This window comes from Triturus cristatus, chromosome 7 (genome assembly GCF_964204655.1).
Source record: "Triturus cristatus chromosome 7, aTriCri1.1, whole genome shotgun sequence".
Taxonomy (NCBI): Eukaryota; Metazoa; Chordata; class Amphibia; order Caudata; family Salamandridae; genus Triturus; species Triturus cristatus.
In genome coordinates, this window is record NC_140590.1 from 1,542,464,995 (window position 1) to 1,542,484,463 (window position 19,469).

General features: G+C 45.1%; 1 protein-coding gene across 18 annotated transcripts in view; it reads right to left on the reverse strand.

Moving 5' to 3' along the window:
- The window catches only part of LOC146812330 (uncharacterized), a 398,549-nt gene that overhangs the window by 185,859 nt on the left and 193,221 nt on the right, over positions 1-19,469 (reverse strand). The window contains exon 4 of one of the 18 annotated variants that reach the window (XM_085614587.1): positions 4,154-4,214. The exons of the other annotated variants lie outside the window; for them this stretch is intronic. The gene's annotated coding sequence lies outside the window, so the exon portion shown is untranslated. The remainder of the gene's footprint in view (positions 1-4,153; positions 4,215-19,469) is intronic. 18 annotated transcript variants of the gene reach the window in all.

Genomic DNA, 19,469 nt, shown 5'->3' on the forward strand with positions numbered 1-19,469 from the left:
TCTGTGCCTCTTGGTCACTCCTGAGTGGCACAGACTCTGTCCCCTCCGATAGCAGATACTTCTCATCTTGAATCCACCTTTGGGTTCCTCCGGACACTTTCACTTTATCCAGCAGCAGCTGCTTCTTCCTATAGTCCTCCTTTGAGTTCGACATCTGTTTCTGTCGCCACTTCACACCCATCTTCCCTGGTGTAGGTATCCTGGTTCCTAGGGTATCCACAAGTGGGTTGGCTCTCCAACCATTTGTCGTTCATGGGGTATCTTCGGGGTCTACTGGGAAGTGTCTTTCTTTAAAACTGCAACTGCGACGTACCCACTGACTTGTATTGAGCCAGAGGTCATATTTTCACTCTGCACACGGCCTCCGTGGGGCATCTGGTTACTTAACTCGGGTGGTTCCTTGGGTCCACAGCACTTCTACCTCTTCTGGGTATAGTCTTGACTTGAGTCAGGGTTCGCTTACAACTATTTTAGGAAATGGTTTGGTCTCCCCCTGGCTGCCACTTTGTTATTGTGCTACTTACCTCTTTTTCTTACAAAGTATTGTGTTCATTGTGTACACCTCCAGGCAGGAGATATTTGTATGTGCTAGTGAGTGTCTTATAATAAATACATTTTTTTTAATGCACTGTGTGGTTCTTTTTCACTTAATCCATACCAATAAGATTATGCTCTGGTAAAAACAAGTTGCTTTACACTCCTTCTGGACTAAGCCTGAAGACTGTTCTCCACAGCTACCATTTAGAGAGCTTTCTAAGGTTGTCTAAGACCACTAAAATTACCATAAGGGTTGTCTGGATTAGTGCATGGTGCCCACTTACATAAGTGTGCACCATATACTAATCCAGCTTCTCACATTGGTGTGCAGTGGTTGGGATTCAAGCCTGCATTGTTTTACCAGATAATCTTGGTGTGGAACAATTGAAAAGCCATCACTAATATTAGGCACATATTCAATACAGCTTAAAATATGTAAGTTCTACTGAACTTAGGGTTGGGTAGTTATGGGTCTAGCACAAACCTTTCTCCAACATCAGAGAGTTTAGTTTCCACTAGGATAGGTAGGTGCAACACCTCACTATACCGAGAACCATGTCTTTAGTTGGTGATACCAGTGTACCCCAGTCTAAGTACAGTGGTCTAAAGTTCCAGGAACTAAGGAAGATAAAGACAGGTGGGAACCCCACCATTTAGATGCTCTTAGAGCTACTACATCAGGATGATGGCCATCCTGTAAAGGCAGAAGAACATGATAATGTGGGTGGGAATACTTCTGGAGAAGGAGCGCCAGGGGTTCCCCCTGATGATTGCAATTCAGAGAGTATCGGCAGGAGGATTCAAATGATTCTAACCTGCCAAACTCTGACCCCTCAGGGAATAGTGCAGAAGCACATTGGATATACCCATTATTCCCCCTTAGAGGGTCCACAGTAGACCAAGGAGGGCTAGATCTTCCTCTAGAGATCCAATGCTTCAGACGCTTCCATAGGAGCTCCATATCTATTAGGAGGGACAACTCTTTGGAAAGGGAATACCAATGCTCAAACTTGAGAAACTGAGACTTAAGCTCAGGAGAGATCAGTTGGCCCTTCAAAGAGTCCCTGGAAGTACAGAAGACTAGAAATAGAATTGGACTAGAGTCCCATGGTGGCAGTAATAGTGTCCCTAGAATCAGAGAAACTTCTTTTGACAATAGGAAACCTGAGCAGGATGGTCCGTCCTTAGCAGGATAGGAGTGACATCCATAAATGGATCACTGCTTTGGAGAGGGCCTGCAAAGTTCAGAGGGTCTCTCAAGAGCAGTAGACAGTTATCCTGTGGTTGTCCTTTGCTAACAAAGATGTAGCTAAGATCCTCACTGTTAGAGAAGAGGATGCTGACAATTACTCACTACTGAAGAGTGCTCTCAAAGATGGGTTTGGCTTAACCACTGAACAGTATAGGATTAAGATCAGAGATACCCAGAAGGCACACACACAGGATTAGGTAGATTTTGTAGACAGTGCTAATAAGGCTCTGGAAGGCTGGCTTCATGGAAGCAAGGTACAGGACTATGACTGATTGTGCAATTGGATCATGAGGGAGCACATCCTTAATAACTGTCAGAACCAACTTTTGCACAAGTACCTGGTGGTCGCTGATCTGACCTCGCCCCAAGAATTTGGAAAGAAGGCAGACAAATGGGTCCACACCAGGATTAAGCAGAAAAACCATGGTAATGGAGGTGACCAGAAGAAGCAAGATGCTTCTAAATCCCAGGATAAGGGTGGGGCAAGGGTAAATCTAAAATCTTCACTAGGGCCCCAGAAACCTGCATCTCGAGGGGAATCCCAAGATTCCAAGAAGGTTCTCAAAAGGTTGAAAAGTTACTAAAAAGCAGCAACATGTTGCTTCACAGTAGAAGACCATTTGCCATGCTGGACTGGTCACCTTTTTGTTGCTTATTGCTCTATTTGGGTGTTACACTGGTTTAATACCATTTTAACATCCAAGGCGCAACTATAGATTGATATTTTTCTGCAGAAAAATAGGCACATCCATCACATTAATTTAGAAAGGTGTTATTTTACTACATTTCATCAAACTAGGTTTTGTTTCCAAAAAAGAAAGATACATTGCACATTTTTAGTTATTTCTTTTTGGAGACTGTGTGGTAAGCCTCTGATACCCAAATCCATTCATCCACAAATCTTTGGTTTGCTAAACCCTATTTAATATTATGTCTGCACGGTAAAAATGATTTGCCATGGGAATTGGGGACGTTTATGGTTGTCATTGATGACGAGTTCTAGATTCCAGAAATTGTCAGGAGGGGGTCCTTCTATCTAAAAAAAAGACCTCTGCTCTAAGCCCATGTGACTGAACAAAGTGGTTTTAAAAAAATTGTATTTTGAATATTTTCAAAACCAAAAGCAATGTGTCCAAGATCATGAGCGCCTGCAGGCTTAACTCAGACAGGATAACAGTATTCTGTTAAGTTAGTATTCCAGTTAGTGGCTACAACAGTAAGAAAATGTCCATCAAAAGAAATAAACCACAATAGAAAGAGCCGCCAAATTCTCAGCTGTCCAAAAAGTGACCGGCCCAACACTGAGCTGATAAAGTGACCCGCCCAACACTGAGCTCTCCAAAAAAGTGATCAGGCCAACACTAAGCTCTCCAAAAAGTGACCTGCCCAACACTGAGCTCTCCAAAAAGTGACCCGCCTAACACTGAGACCTTCAAAAAGTGACCAGCCCAACACTAAGCTGACAATAAGTGACCCACCCAACACTGAGCCCTCCCAAAAATGACCCGCCCAACACTGAGCCGCCCAACACTAAGCCGCCAAAAAAATAAGAGGGTTGTAGGTATACAGTTTGCACAGAACCTGTTAACTGTCAAAAAGGGAGGTACAGTTAGTGGCAATAACAGCATCACCATACCCAGGCAAATTAATACGCAAAACAAGCCGCCAAAACCAAAACAAGCAAAACACTGGGCCGCCCAAAAAAGAGCCACCAAAAAAAGAGCAAAAATGTAGGGGAGGACCATGCCAAAGCTATCAGGACTATCAGAACAAGAACAACCCCCCTCCAGCCACCAAACAAAAAACATCATCAGCTGGCAGTAGTAATGAATGTGCTACAAATCTGACTAGCTTAGAATATAATTAGTCAAGAACTATCATAATATATCCAAATAAAGAGTATGTGCCAGGAGGTGTTTATGCCTCCCAAAACCTAATACCAGCCTCCTTGCAATGGCTGTTCATGTAGCTTTGGAATGACAATTCCAATTCTGACATTTCTGAAGATTCATGTACACCAGAGGTATTAAGGCACAGGCAGTTGGTCAATGCGTCCTGCCTTTTAAGCTGCCCCTCCCCCCAGTGAAAGTAATCTTCTATCGGTTTATTAACTTGTTTTCAGGCTACCTATAGCTCTCGCGGTTGCTCTACCCACTTTTCTTATCAATTTTTATTTTTTTTTAACTCTGGCGAATACATTAGTGATTTGTGCAACATTGTCTGAGACTTGAAAGTACAATTCAATATGTGGTTTTGAATTTGCAAATATTGAGTAGTAAAATTCAGATTTCAAATGGGGTAAAATTCCTAAAGATGACACAAATACACATAAATCATACCAAAGTCCTTACCCAGGATACTTACAAATATATGTCTTAAAGTGGATTAGACGCCCAACACCTTGTCAAAAGGATTACCTATTTGGCTATAAAAAAAATAAACACATTTTCATTACATTTTTTTATTTTTTTTTTACATTTAACAAACCAATGTGTACACGACCCTAAGCACCAGCAAGCTTAACTCAGTGACAGGACAGTAGTATTCAGTTAATATAGTAGAGGTACCTTTGGCAAGCTTAACAGCTTTAAGATGACCATCAAAAGAAGTGCACCACAATACAGAGCCACCAAATACAGAGTTGCCAACAATAGGAGGGTTGAAGGCAAAACGTTAGGGAGAATCACTCCAAAGATCCAAGAACTAAAAGGACAAGAATCGACCCCTCCATCTCCCCCCCCCCCCCTCCAAAACAATCCATTACAGCTGGTAGTAGTAATGAATGGGCAAAACATCTGACTAGCTTGGAATACCAGTAGTCAATAATTAATATAATATACCCAAATAAAGAGTAGGTGGCTACAGAAGGCTATGTCTTCCAAAAGCTAAAACCAGCCTTCTTGCAATGGCTTACCTTGTAGCTTTTGAATTATCAGTTCTAATTCTGACATGGCTGAAGCTTCAAGTATGCCAGAGCTATTAACCCCTTGTGTGCCCCGCCCTTTCCCCGCCCTGTGCCGGGCGTTGAATTAGCGGGCGGGGTTCATGACGAGATAGTCTCGTCATGGGCAAAGCACAACTGTGGCCCATGACGAGACCATCTCGTCATGGGCACTCAAGGGGTTAAGGCATGGCCAGTTGCTCATGGCATCGTATCTTCTAGGCTACCCTCATGGAAAATTATCTTTCACAAGTTTCTACACCTCTCTTTTCAGGCTTCCTGCATCTCTTACTGTCGCTCTATCCATTGTCACCTTATTAATTTTTTGGAACCCCTAGCAAGACGTTGCAGTTATTTTTGTGCGACATTTTCTGAGAATATAATATCCATAAGAAAAGTAGAAATAAATCATATCGAAGTCCTTACCCAGTATGCTTATCAATATGTCTGTAAGTGGCATAAAAACAACCACCACCTTCTCAGATGGGATCACCATTCTCTAAGCTTATTTGACTAAGCAAAGATTTTTAAATATAGATCTTTATTAAATTTTTTCAACACAGAACAAACCAGCGTGTACAAGACCATAAGCACTGGCAGGCTTAAATCAGAGCCCAGACAGCAGTATTTTGTTAACAAAAGAGAGGTCCAGTTAGTGACAAAACAATATCAACAGGCCCATCAAAAGAAATGCACATTAAAAAGCCACTAAAACAGGCAAAGTCAAAAACTATGCCACCAAATCGGAGTGGCTAAAACTTAAGTCTCCAAATATTGAACTGTCGAACACTGGCCCAACAAACACCAGGGTGAGACATACTGACCACCAAAAACAGAGCCACAAAACAAAGCTGCCAAAATCGCAGCCAACAAAAACAGGATAGTTGAACGGCAAAAATTAGGGGAGAACCATGCCAAAGATGCCAGGACTAACAGGACAAGAACGGACCCTTCCAACCCTCAAATAAATTAAGCCATCACAGCTGATAGTCGTAATGAAAGGGCAACACATCGGACTACCTTGGAATATAAGGAGCCAAGAACTATTATAATATTCCCAAGTAAAAAGTAGGTGGTGACTGGTGTCTATACCTCCCAAAATCTCACACCATCCTCCATGCAGTGGGTTGCCGTGTAGCTATTGAATTTAGAGTTTCAATCCTGACAATGCTGAAAGTTTGAAATAGACAAGAGGTGTTACGGCACTAACAGTTGCTCAATGGGTTGTACTTTCAAGGCTGCCCCCCAGGGAAAATGATCTTTCACAAGTTTCTTACCCTATTCAGGCTACCTGTATCGCTCACTGTCGCTCTACCTACTGTCTTATCAGTTTCTCTTTGGGGCCCTAGACAAGACATTACACTCATTTTAGAGTGACATTTTCTTAAAGTTTAATGTACAATTAAATATGTGGGAGGAATTTGCAGATATTGTGTAATAAAATTAAGATTTCGAAGGTGGGAAAAAATTTGAAAAGATGACACACGAAGATGAATTGTTGAAAAGTCTTTAATCCGATTCCTTACAAATATATGTTAAGTAAATTGAAGACACCCAACACCATATAGGCAAGATCACCATTCTCCAAGCCCATGTGACTAAACTAAGTTGTGTAAAAAAATTTTTTATTAAATATTTTCAACTCATAAACCAATGTGTACAAGACCATAAGCTCCGGCAGGCTTAACTCAGAGACAGAACAGAAGTATTCTGTTAACATAATAGTGGTTCTGTTAACTTAATAGTGGTTCAGTTAGTGGCTATAACAGCATTAAGATGTCCATTAAACAAATGCATCATAATAGAAAAAGATGACAAATACTGAGCCACCAGACACTGAGCCCCAAAAAACAGAGTAGAAACTAAAACTGAGTCAAAACAAAAACAGCCACCAAAAACAGAGAAACCATGAACAGGAGAGTTGAAGGCAAAAAGTTAGGGCAGAACAACGCCAAGGATACCATGTCCAACAGGCAAATAACCAACAACCCCCTCACCCCCCCTAAAAAAAAGCCATCACTTTTGGTAGTAGTAATTCGGCCTGGACAGTGAACTCCGCTCCGTTTGCGGAGCTATCCCCACTCTTGCGAGCAAGCGGAGTTCCAAAAAACTCCACTCCTCTAAGCGGAGTTTTATTCCTTGCTGTCACCTTCCAATGTTAAGTTGGCGAGCTTAAGTTAGGAATATCTTACTCCAGAATTCCACCTGGCCACATTTCTCAACATGGGCGGTTGCGGATGGCCGAAAAAGCTTGCGCTGAAAAACATTCTGTTCGCGTTGAGGAAACTTCGACTCAAGTAGAATATCTGCTTGAGGCACAGAAAGAAGCAGCTCCCTTTTGAGCTGCACATAGTTTTCTTTTCACTGATTTTCTAGCACGGGTCACTTCTCAGAGTCCTGCATAGCGGAGCTCTGAAACTCCGCCCAGGAGTAGTAGTAATGAAGGGGCAACACATTTGACTACCTTGCATTACAAGTCATCTAGAACCATCACAATAAACCCTAATAAAGAGTAGGTGGCAGCAGGTGTCTATGCCTCCCAAAAGCTAACACCAGCCTCCTTGCAGTGGCTTATTGTGTAGCTTTTGAATTTTCAGTACCAATTCCGACATTGCTGAAGCTTCAAGTACACTAGAGGAATTAAGGCATGGGCAGAGCAGATGCTCCATGAATTCTGCGAGATGCCAAAAACAGAGCAACCAAATAGTGAGCTGCCAAAAACACAATCACCAAAAATAGAGTTGAAGGCCAAAGTTAGGTGAGAACCATGCCAAAATGCCACTCCAAAAAACACCCCCCACCCCCCCCCCCCCCCCAAAAAAAATCAAGCCATAACAACTGGTAGTAGTACTGAAGGAGCAACACATCTGACTAGCTAGGAATGAAAGTCAAGAATTAGCATAATATACCAAAATAAAGAGTAGATGGCAGCATGTATGTATGCCTCCCAAAAGCGAACACCAGCCTCCTTGCAGTGGTTTGAGTAACTTAAAATTAAAGTTCAAATTCTGACATTGCTGAAGTTTCAAGTGGCCAGAGGTATTCAGAAATAGGCAGTTGCTCAAGGCGTCCTACCTTCTAGTTCACCCACAGGGAAAGTTATCTTTCATCACTTTCTGAACAACTTCTCAGGCTACCTCTACCTCCCACTGTCACTCTATCCATCCTCGTCTTATACATTTTTTGGAACCCTGTGCAAAACATTGCAGTGAATTTTGAGTGACATTTTCTAATAGTTTAATATACAGTTCAATGTGTGGGCTTGAATTAACAGAAATTTAGTCAAATTTCAGATTTCGAATGGGGAAAAAAGTCCCTTATATGACACAAGTAAACATGAATGTTAGCAAAGTCTTTACCCAGGATCCTTATGAATATAGGTCTTAATGTGGCTTAAAGACACCCAACACATTGACAGACAGGATCACCATTCTCCAAACCTGTTTGACTAAAAAAGATTTTAAATAAATCATTTTCTTTAACTTTTTTCAGCACATCACATCGCAAATTGTGGAATAACATAAGTGCTGGCAGGCTCAACTCCGACAGGACAGCAGTCTTAGAGGTAAACTTAGTGGAAATAAAAGCATCAACTTGCCAATCAAAACAAGTGCACAATAAAAAGCAGACAAAAACAGGGCAAGACAAAACCTGAGCCGCCAAAATCCGAGCTGTCAAAAACTGAGTTGCCAAATACTTAGCTAACAAATACTCGGCTGACAAATACTGGGCCGCAAAATACTGAGCCCCCAAAAACAGAGCCGCCAAAAACAGGATTGTTAAAGACTAAAAGTTAAGGGAGAGCCGTGCCAAAGATGCCAGGTCTAAAAGGCAAAAAACCAACTCCTCTAAAAACAACAAGCCATCACAGCTGGTAGTATAATGAAGGAGCAACACATCTCACTACCTTGGAATATAAGAAGCCATGAACTATTACAATACACCCAAATAAAAAGTAGGCGGCAGCTGGTGTCTATACCTCCCGAAATCTAACACCAGTCTACTTACAGTAGATTGTGATGCAGCTTTTAAATTTACAGTTCTAGGCTGCCCCCAGGAAAAGTGATCTTTCACAAGGTTCTTAACCTCTATTTTCAGGCTACCTGCATCTGTCACTCTGCCCACTGTCTTATCAATTTTTGGGGCCTTGGACACATTACAGGGATTTTCAAGGGATGTTTACTGAAAATGTAATGCACAATTCAAAATGTGGGCTGAATTTGAAAATACTGAGTAAAAAAATTCAAATTTTAAATGAGCGAAAAATTCGATTAGATGACAAGTACACATGAAAAATTGAAGTCTTTTCTCAGGATCCCAATGAAAATATGACTCCGTGTATTGAAGACTAAAAAGTACATGTAAAAATCTGGAAAGAAGATGGCGTCAGACCCATCTTATTGATGATAAAGAGAAATATAGGTTAGCCCTCACTCCTTACCACAAAAACATATCGCAGACTCGAAAAACCCATATAGTTCAACAACTAACCCAAGCAAAGAACACTCACAAAGCCCTGTACCAGATCCTGAAAGCCTTTACTAACCCCAAAGCCTGCGATCTGGAAGAAAACTTCACTCAGTCCCTCTGAGATAAATCTATAATAAGTTCACTGCGGCAAGCTGTCCAAAGCCGGCAGAAACCACAATGGTATCCTCACCAAGTCCTAGGACAAAATCACCGTTGAATTTACCCCCTTCATCCCAGGAAGAGACAGAAACCTTAATGTACAAGGTAAAATCTTGCTCACAACTCGATGTCTTACCTGGAAGAATCTCAGCAGCTCTTGCCAAACAGCTGTGAGATCCAATCTGCTCCCTATTGAATTTATCGCTGAAGGAAGGCCACCTACCATTGACATGGAAGGCGGCACAGATCATCCCAATCTGAAAAAACGCCAAAGCTTCCATGGAAGAGCTCTCAAATATGAGCCCCATCTCCCTCTTACCTTTTCTGAGCAAAGTACTGGAAAAATATGTTAATAAACATCTATCGGACCATGTCGAATCGGCTGGCTACCTTGATCCATCCCAATCGGGCTTCCGGCCAAAACATAGCTCAGAAACAGCCCTGGTGGCCGTCACTGATAACATCAGGTTAGCACTAGATAATGGTCAATCTACTCTCCTGGTGCTATTAGATCTCTTCGCCGCATTCGATACGGTTGACCACCAGACTTTGCTCAGGAGACTGATGGAAGCCGGGATTGGTGCAGTGGCATTGCAGTGGATGACTTGTATCCTATGTAACTGCACCCAGACCATTAATCTGGGGCCATACCATTCCAACACAAAAGAACTGACCAAGGGAGTGCCTCATGGCTCATGTTTAAGCCCAACCACGTTTAACATCTACATTGTGTGAGAAGTTGGCCTGGTATATGCTGTCCACTAATTATAGTGGGCACCTTGCACCAGTCCAAACAACCCATTATTGATGATAGGTTAAAGACAACCTTTATTGAAAGCTATCCTAGTGGTAGCCATGGAGAGCAGCCTTCAGGCTAAGTCTTGAAGTAATGTAAAGCAGCTTGTTTTACCAGTCTATAATCTCTTGAATGGCTAAATGAAAGTCAACCACACCAGGTATATACATAAAACATATGTACTTATTTCTAAACACACCCTACTAGTCTCTTTATGAGGCTAGAGGTCCAAACACATTTGTTACACTTCAAATATTACAGTAAAATAGCACAAATACACGTCAGGCCCTAGGGGCGAACCAAACCATATACTAAAATAGTGGTATAAGAACCATGACTTAACTAGACACAAGGCCTAGAACCTGTAGAATCGCTGGGACCCCAAGGAACCACCTAAGGTAGTGACACAGGGGACCCACAGGGGCCGTGTGCAGTGTCAGAACACAGCCGCAAGCTCCCGTAAGCTTATATGGGTAAAGTCACATTTAGATTTTTAAAGATTAGGGACACTTCAAGATGAGCTAGGATTAAACCCTTTTGGACTTCGAAGTTCTAGGGTCAACACCCACGGGAACACCGGAGTACTCGAGTTACCTTAACCAGGGAAGCCAGGTGCATAGGTGTCAAATGGTGTCGGGTCGCGTCATCGTTTTCAATGGGAGCTGGCAAAGAAGTGCTGGTGCCGGGAAGATGCGAGGTGTCCAAAGAGATCGACGTTAAAAAGAACCTGAGGGCAGAGAGGACAGAGTCTGGGTCACTAGCCAGTGACCAGGAGCATGATAGGCGAATTCCCACCGATGTCGGGTGATGTCAGGTGAAGGTGAAGCTTGACTCTTCAGCCACGAGGACCAGGAGGCATCTAGGACTACCAGGAGCTGGATTCGAGCTGTCCCATGAAGGATGTTGAGTGCTGCAGCGTCGGTGCCCGGATTGGACATAAGCCTTGGCAACCGCAACCCACGCAGAAAGGAGTAAGATGCTTTGGTGCAGACCAGCAAGGTCTGAGGGACTCACCACTTGGTGGGGAGTCAGGGCACGTCTGGAGCAACCAAGGAAACCCAAGGATAATTGATGGGTCCCTGTGAAGGCAACTTTAGTCGACGGACCAGGGATCGCGAAGGGACCTCGAGAGGAATCACAAAATGGCAGCCCACGGGTCACTCGAGGTGACTAGGCCAACAACCTTCGGTGAATTCTCTGCTCGAGGTAGGGGCTACAAGTAACCCCAAGCACGACTTTAAGAGATGTCGAGAAGTCAATGCACTTGCAAATGTGCACAGTGACCAGGAGTTCCAGTTCCACATTACTCAGGAGGGCTGCGGGTCTCAGCTTTGCTGGGGACTTTGGTCTGCCTCTGAGAAGTCTGGAAATCCTCTTCCTGGGCTGTAGATACTTCGGAGTCCATCGGGAGCTTCAGAGATGCAGACCGGCAAATGCTTCATTGTTGCCTGCCAAGCATGGGAGTCACTCCTTGAACCCAAGGGAGACTTCTTCCATCCTCTAGTCTTGCGTAGAGAGTCGAAGTTCCAGAGTTTCATCCAGGAATATCTAAAGTCCTGTTGCCAGGGGTTCCTTACTTATACATAAGGAAGGGGTTGGACTAACTCTGGGGACCCACCTATGGGAGGGTTTGGAAAGAGGGGTGGCTACACCCATTTCCTTTGTCCAGTTTCGTGCCAGAGCAGGGTCCAGAAGCCCCTGAACCGGTTTGAGCTGGACTATGCACAGGGACACCAAATGTGCCCACAGTGCAGGACTTCAAAGCACTCAGAGTGCTCCCACCCAGCCCCAATACACATCAGCCTGTCTGGGAGGTGGTTACACCTCCCTGTGACAGGAAACCTATTGTCCAGGCCTCCCCAGCCGGAGTTTCGGTCAGCAGCAGGAGGCCAGACCAGTGTCTGTGGCTTCAGCATCCATTTTGTGATGCAGGGCTCTTAAGTTGGTACCGGGTATACCGGTGCCGTCATGTCTCTCCCTCTAGAAGGGTGGGATCATATTCTCACATCAGGAATTGATGTGGGGATATGATGCCAAGGTGTTTGACACCAAACACAACATTTTTCTGTGCAGCCAGTCCAAAGTTAGCATTAACCGTTTTAGTTATAATGCACTTTAAGAGTATATGGTCAGGCTGCACTACTGACAACCCAGAGCATAGATTCCGAAGGCTGCAGAGGGGCTCAGCTCTTGCCTGGGCACTCTCTCACTTATAACCAAGCACCCTGCCTTCAGGATTGATAAGGCATGTCATAGGGGTGACTGATAGGTTTCTATGTGCAGTGACAGGAGAGACACAGTGAACCTATATCTCAGTAAGGGGTGCATGCACCACCTTACCCAGACTGCAGTAGCAGACCTCTGGTGTCATTTTGGAGGGCTTTCCAGGGGTGGCATAATAAATGCATCAGCCTCTGGTAGACCTCTGGGATACCTATGCCCTAGGTACATAGTATACCATATACTAGGGACTTGTAAGGGCACCTCAGAATCCAATCTGTGATGTACCTAAGGTACATGGAATGAATTTAGAGAGGAAGCAGCTAGGCTGGGGTCCTGAATAGCAAGGCCCCAGCCAGACTAAAGTCGAAAAACAGTGTAAAAACAGCAAAAAGTGGGGGTAACCATGTGAAGCAGATCCTACTCTCTGACACATTGACCCTTTGGCCTCACTACTGAGGAACTTCGTGTTCATCCTGATATCCTATTCAGATGACACCCAACTCACCTCCTCCTTCAATAAGACCTCTCAGACAGCCCAAGCCTCCTCCTCTTCCAGCATGCTGGCTATCTCACAGTGGATGAGAAACAACTTTTTACAGCTGAATGCCGGAAATACTGAAATCATGCTTTTTGGAGAGGCACCACTATTGTGGACACCAGAATGGTGGCCTCAAAAGCTGGGAACGGCTCCAGCACCAACAACAACAGCAAAGAACTTAGGGGTGCATCTCGAACGGACCTTAACCATGAAAGAGCATGTGACACACACAACGTTGGTTCATGCTTTCATGTGCTTGGCCTACTGAGAAGAGTTTTTCCTCATCTTCCCGATTCCTTGCGAAAGACCCTCATTCACACCCTGGTGTTGAGCAATTTAGGCTACTGTAATGCCCTACTGATTGCAGCTAACGAGAACTCTCTGAACTGCCTTTAGGTAGAATAAAATACGGCAGCCTGTTTAACCTTGAACACCCCATGTAGAACAGCTCCACTGGCTACCTGTGTGTAAACAAGTGACATTTAAGATCTGCTGTTTGACACAAGGCAATTTGGGGAAATGGACCAACCTATTGGCAGAGAGGCTTCATCAATATACTCCCCAAAGAGACCTCTGCTCTGGCTCGAAATCTCTGCTCAAGATTCCCATGGTCAAGAAAGCAAGGACAGGAGGAAAAGCCTTCTCATATCTGGCACCCTCCTTATGGAACCAACTTCCCACAGCTTTAAGGAAGTGCCCACACCATCTGAAATTTAGGAAGGCTCTGGAAACTGCCCTTTTCAAAACCTGCCTCTATGTGACAGCTTCCTTTTGTAAGTCCGCGAGCGCTGAGATACCCCTCTGGGGGTGATTCAAGCGGTATATAAACACACACAAATCAAAAAAATCCATCAACTTATTAGGCAAAATCACCATTCTCTTAGTCCGTGTGACTAAACAAAGTTGTTTTAAAAAACAATTAGGAGTGTGGCTAAGATGTTAGTGTGAGCAGACGTGTCTTGCTTGCGTTCCATTCCTGGCTGGCTTAAAGCACTCTCCATAGCAATCCCTGGCCCCCGCATAGAAAGTATACCAAGAAATTCCCCCATCAATTTTGGTCATCAGCGAAAGGGAAGAAAGGGGTTGTAGCTATTATTCTGTACAAACACTTCTCCGGGGTGGTCCTGGGTACATGTCTCGAGATCAAGGGCCACTTGGTGGCCATCTGTGTGCAACTTGGAGCATTTCACCTCACGGTGGCCTCACAATATGCCCCCAACGATCGGCAAGAGGACTTTATAACTGATTCCCTAGCCAAATTCCTCCATTCCCAGATCAGGCGATTTTGGTGGGAGGAGACATTAACATATTAATGGATGCAGAACAGGACCACTCTGGACAGAGAACTGGGCACAATGGGGCACATTCCCCAAAGGTATTCGCTTGGTTCGATGACTGTGGACAGCGTGATGTCTGCCGCTCACAGCACCCGATGAACTTGACTACACTTGATACTCCACAGCGCATAAGACTTGCGCTCTCTTAGACCAATCTTTTGCCTCCCCTTCCACCTGGGATTGGGTAATGGCCTCCTCCATTAAACCCCACTCCCTATCTGACCATGTGCTCATCATGCTCTCCCCGAGCGTCCTCTTGCCCCCCCCACCCAGACACCAACCTGGTGGCTGCGTGAGACGTTGGTACACTCCCCTGAGGTGGTTTTAGCAATCAAGAAGATGCTGACTACCTGGACCTTAACAACACAGGTGTGGTTCCCCTCTCCTCAGTGTGGGAAGACTGTAGTCGGTTGCCCAGGATGCTCTCATTGCAAAGGCAGCCCATGACCATGAAATACGGAAGGATAAGAGGAAGGAATTGAAAGAAATCAGTGTTGGAGTTGGAATCCATCAATAAGTGCACCGGCCAATCCCCCCCCCCTCCGAGTTTGGTATAGACTAGAAAAGGAGAGGTTGCAATTCAAATGTCTTGACCTAGACAAGGCTGAATTTGCGATGCTACACCTCAAATATACATTTTAAGTGAGGACCAATAAAGTGGGGCAGATGCTGGTGTACCAACTGCACAGCAAGCAAAATGACAATGCTGTTAAGTCAATACAACCAGACTGAAATCCAGGTGTTCTACGCCGAGCTGTATGCGAGGGAACCCAAATTGTTATCAGACCCCCCTGGCCTATGTACAGTCGGCAGTGGTCACACCTCTCCCACCTGCCCAAACCGAGGCACTATAAACTACCTTTTTGAATAGAAGCGATATCAGCGATCGCTAGGCTAAAGCTATTGAAATTGCCAGGCTCGGAAGGGTTCAGCGCAGCCTTCAATAAGATGTTTTGCCTGAATTGGCCCCCTTTTTGACTTGCCCCTTTAATTCTTTTGCGGACAGGGGCACATGAAATGAACTTGATGCCACAGGCCTCTATCTCAGTAATACCGAAGCCAGGGAAAGATCCCAAACAATGCAGTTCGTACCGACCCAGCTCCCTTCTCAATGTGGACGCAAAACTGTTCGCTAGTGTTCTCGTTCATCGCCTTAACCCCTTCATGACCGGTCTCATTGATCAAGATCAGGCTGGGTTTGTCATCTTGTACCAAAATGAATACAACACCAAGCGCATATGCCATCTTATTGGTAAGGAAAATCGCTCACAGGAGGAAGCCCTACTGCTGTCTATAGATGCCGAAAAGGCGTTCGATCAAGTGCACTGGCCCTATCTGTTTGTGACTCTCAGGTGATTTGGTTTGGGCGAGCGGTTTCAGAAGTGTATTAAAAGCTTCTGTTGCACCTCTAGTGCCATGGAGCTGGTTAACGGGGTAAGATCCAGTAGGCTCGCTATCGGGTGGGGCTAGAGGCAGGGCTGCCCACTTTCGCTGCTCTTCTATGCCCTGTACATGGAGCCCTTCGTGCAGAAACATTGAGACAACCCTAAGGTGTCGGGCATTCCATTCGGGCCAATCATCATTTGATTAGTCTCTACGCGGATATCTTTTTCTCAATCACCCAACCCCTGTCCTTGCTTCCAGCCATTGTCTCAGAGCGGAGCGTATTTGGAGTTACGTCGGGCTTTCAGGTAAACTTGCAGGAATGACAAGCATTGAACCTTACATCAAATCAGGGCACTGAGTAAACTTTACGATCCCAGTTCGATTTCCAGTGGGTTGAGACAGACCTCCCCTACCTTGGGCTCGTCCTGGCACAGTCTCACTAAAACCGCACAAGCTAACTATGCCAGACTCATAGCCCTAATCTACAGAGACTTAGACCAATGGCAACGCTTGCCTCTCTCATGGCTGGGCAGAATAGTCACAGTGACGGTGAATATCCTTCCTAGGGGCCTCTTCATTTTTCAGACACTCCCCCTCTCTCCACCACCCAGCGTGATTACGAACCTTCAAAGAGAGATTGACCACTTTATATGGGGGGAAGACAAAGCCCAGATTGCAATAGCAGTTGCTGCAACAAATAAAACAATAAGGGGGTCTAGCGGTATCTAATCTCCTGTGGTACAATAAGGTAGCGCAACTGAGGTACCTGGTGGAGTGGAACTGCCCTAGGACAGAGAAGCACTGGGTCTTCATGGATCAAAAGGTTGGTGGGTGCACACATTTGACACTGTGATACGTCCCAAAGCTAGTAGACCCATGACCCCCTTTGAGAAATGGCTGTTTTAAAAAGTGGATGATAAGAAGTTCATTTCTGAAATCTATCGCAATTTGATGAAATCATCCCTAAACCACAAGACCCGAGGCCAGATCCGCTAGCAAGCAGAACTTGGTCGATCCCTTACAGACAAAGAATCGGAGGACATAATTTATAGGACATGGCACACAACTCCAGGCACACTGAAAAAGCATAACAAATTTGCTCATACTGGTACTACACCCCTGCGCGCATTCAAAAATGTAATGCACTGTGTGGCAGCCAGTGCTGGTGAAGCTTGGCGACCCAGGTACGCTGTTGCATTTTTGGGACATTGTCCAAAGCTTTTCAGATTCTGGAAGATGGTCCTGGAGGACATCAATAGCGCCTTTAAAACTGAGATCCCTCAGTTTCCCGCATATACCCTTCTGGGGCTCCCAACCCACCCACATATCCACTCTGGTCAACCAGAGGTTGACAGATTGCACTGGTCCTAAACACTGCATATAGGCTACTCCTGGCCAACTGGGGCTCAGACAAAGTCCGGGACCACAGATAATGGCTTCATCAGCTGTGGTCCCTGTTGTGCATAGAAAGTCTGTCAATGATGACTGGCACTGATCCTACTGCGTATTTGAAATCTGGTCCTTATTCAGTGCTATCCTATCCAAAGAGTTCAGGGAATTGGCTTGCCCATCCTATCTGCGTATCCTCAGGCTACTGCTCTGCGAGCAGGAGGAGCCAGGGGCAGTGTGAATTAACTGCTCTTATCAAACACTAGCTGAGGTAGGCACCTTATTTTCACAGGATGGTCCTGGTCGGAAGGGGAAAGTGTGGGGGGGGGTGGGTCATGGAAATCTGTTCAATTTGGGGTAGTTTCATTACCTTGATTTCACTGTTATTCTTTGACATGCATAGCGCTCTGCTGCGCTCAGCAACATTATGTGGAGGCAGAGTTAAGACACTACTGAACATGAAGTGCATTGCACATCTCACTGAGTTTTGACTGGCTCTTATCCCCCTTTCCCCGAAGAGTGGCCGGCCCATGCTGGGTTGTAGGCAGCAAGCTGTGCATTACCGTAGCTACATTGCGAGTACATAGCATGATGGATATCGCTTTGTTCGCCTGTACGCAATTAAACCTCATGGGTTTGGGTTTTAGGCAGCCTGCTGTGTATGTGATCATTCTAGTGGTCTGCCAATAAAAGATTTGAGCCTAAAAAAAATGTATTACGTTTTTACAAAACAAATGGAATAATACAAGATCTTACGCTCGAGCAGGCTTAACTCAGAGACAGGATAGCAGTATTCTGTTAACATAATAGACGTTCAGTTACAGGCACTAACAGCATTAATATGATCATCAAAAGATGTGTATCACAATAAAAAGAGACGGCAAAAAGTGAGCTCGCAAACAGCGAGCCTCCAAAAAGTGAGCTCACAAATAGTGAGCCGCTAGATACCAAGCTGACAAATAGTAAGCTGCCAGATACCGAGCTCACAAATTGTGAGCCACCAGACACCAAGCTCACAAATAGTGAGCCCCCAGATGCGAAGGTCAAAAATAGTGAGCTGCCAGATACTGAGCTCACAAATTGTGAGCCACCAGATACAGAGCCATCAGATACTCAGTGCTGCTGCACTATCAACTGCTTCATTGAGAATGCCACTTTCCCGATGACTGGTAGCATGCAGAGATCAACCCCCTGTGGATGAAACTGTCTGCCGACCCAACTGACCTCAAGAGTTTCAGAGCCATCTCCCTGCTTCCCTTCCCAGCCAAGGTAATTGAAAAGGCCATCAACGCATATCTCTCAGAGTTCGAAGAAGCCAACCATGTCCTGGACTCCTCTCAATCCGGCTTCCGAAGCAACCACAGCATCGAGACCACCCTCACTACCACCACCGATGACATCTGCTCCCTTCTCAACAAGGAGAAAAACAGCAGCCCTTATCCTCCTGGACCTCTCTGCCACATTCAACAATGCCTCCCACTGCACCCTAAGCAAGATACTCCACGACGCTGGCATCCGCAACAGAGCCCTGGACTGGATCTGTTTCTTCCTCACCGATAGAACACAGCAAGTCAGACTATCACTGTTCCTCTCAGAACCCATGGGGATCAGTTGTGAAGTCCACCAGGGCTCCTCTCTGAGACCCATCCTCTTCAATACTTGCAACCATAATCAGGAGCCAAGAATTCAACATAGTCTACTATGCTAAAGACAACCGCTGATCGTGTGAGAACTCCACTGGCTCTTAGCTAAAAGGAGTCAAGTTCTAGCTCCTCTCAACATGCCTAGAAAGCCCACCACGATGCCAAACCAGCACAGCTTTAAAAAAAAAAATTTAATGGTCATAAAAGAGCAGAATCATATTTTTAGATTGTCATTATTGCATACACAACCAAGCACCACTACATCCCACCACAGGGCATCCCGAATGAGCCCTGCCGTGCCACTGTCCTTTGTACCCACGGTTGTTCCAATAGTTCCATCAGGTGGTCTCTGAGTAAATCATGGAAAGAATGGTTAGACCCAGAGGAGGCATACAAGGGTTCCCCCTAAACTTTGTTCCATTTGTTCTAATCTCCACCACCATGCACAAAGCGTGGGCGGGAGAGTAGCTCCCCTCCCCAGTTGCACTCTACATTTCATTTTGCCAGCATTAGACCCAGGGTTACTCAGGTTTGTTCCGTTTGCCCCAAGTTTGTATCCTCCCACACATTCAGAAGGCACCATTTGGGCGACAGTGTAAGCTCTTCTCCTTGAATCGCCTGACACATGCATATTACATGTCAAAACGACCCCACCTCCCCACACCCTCTGTTACAGGTTACTTCTGCCCTATGTCCCATTTTCACAAGTGTGGTGCAGGAAATGTATACCCTATGCAATATTTTGAGCTGGACTAGTCTGAACCGGGCCCTGATTGCTACTTCCCTCGGGGAGGCCAA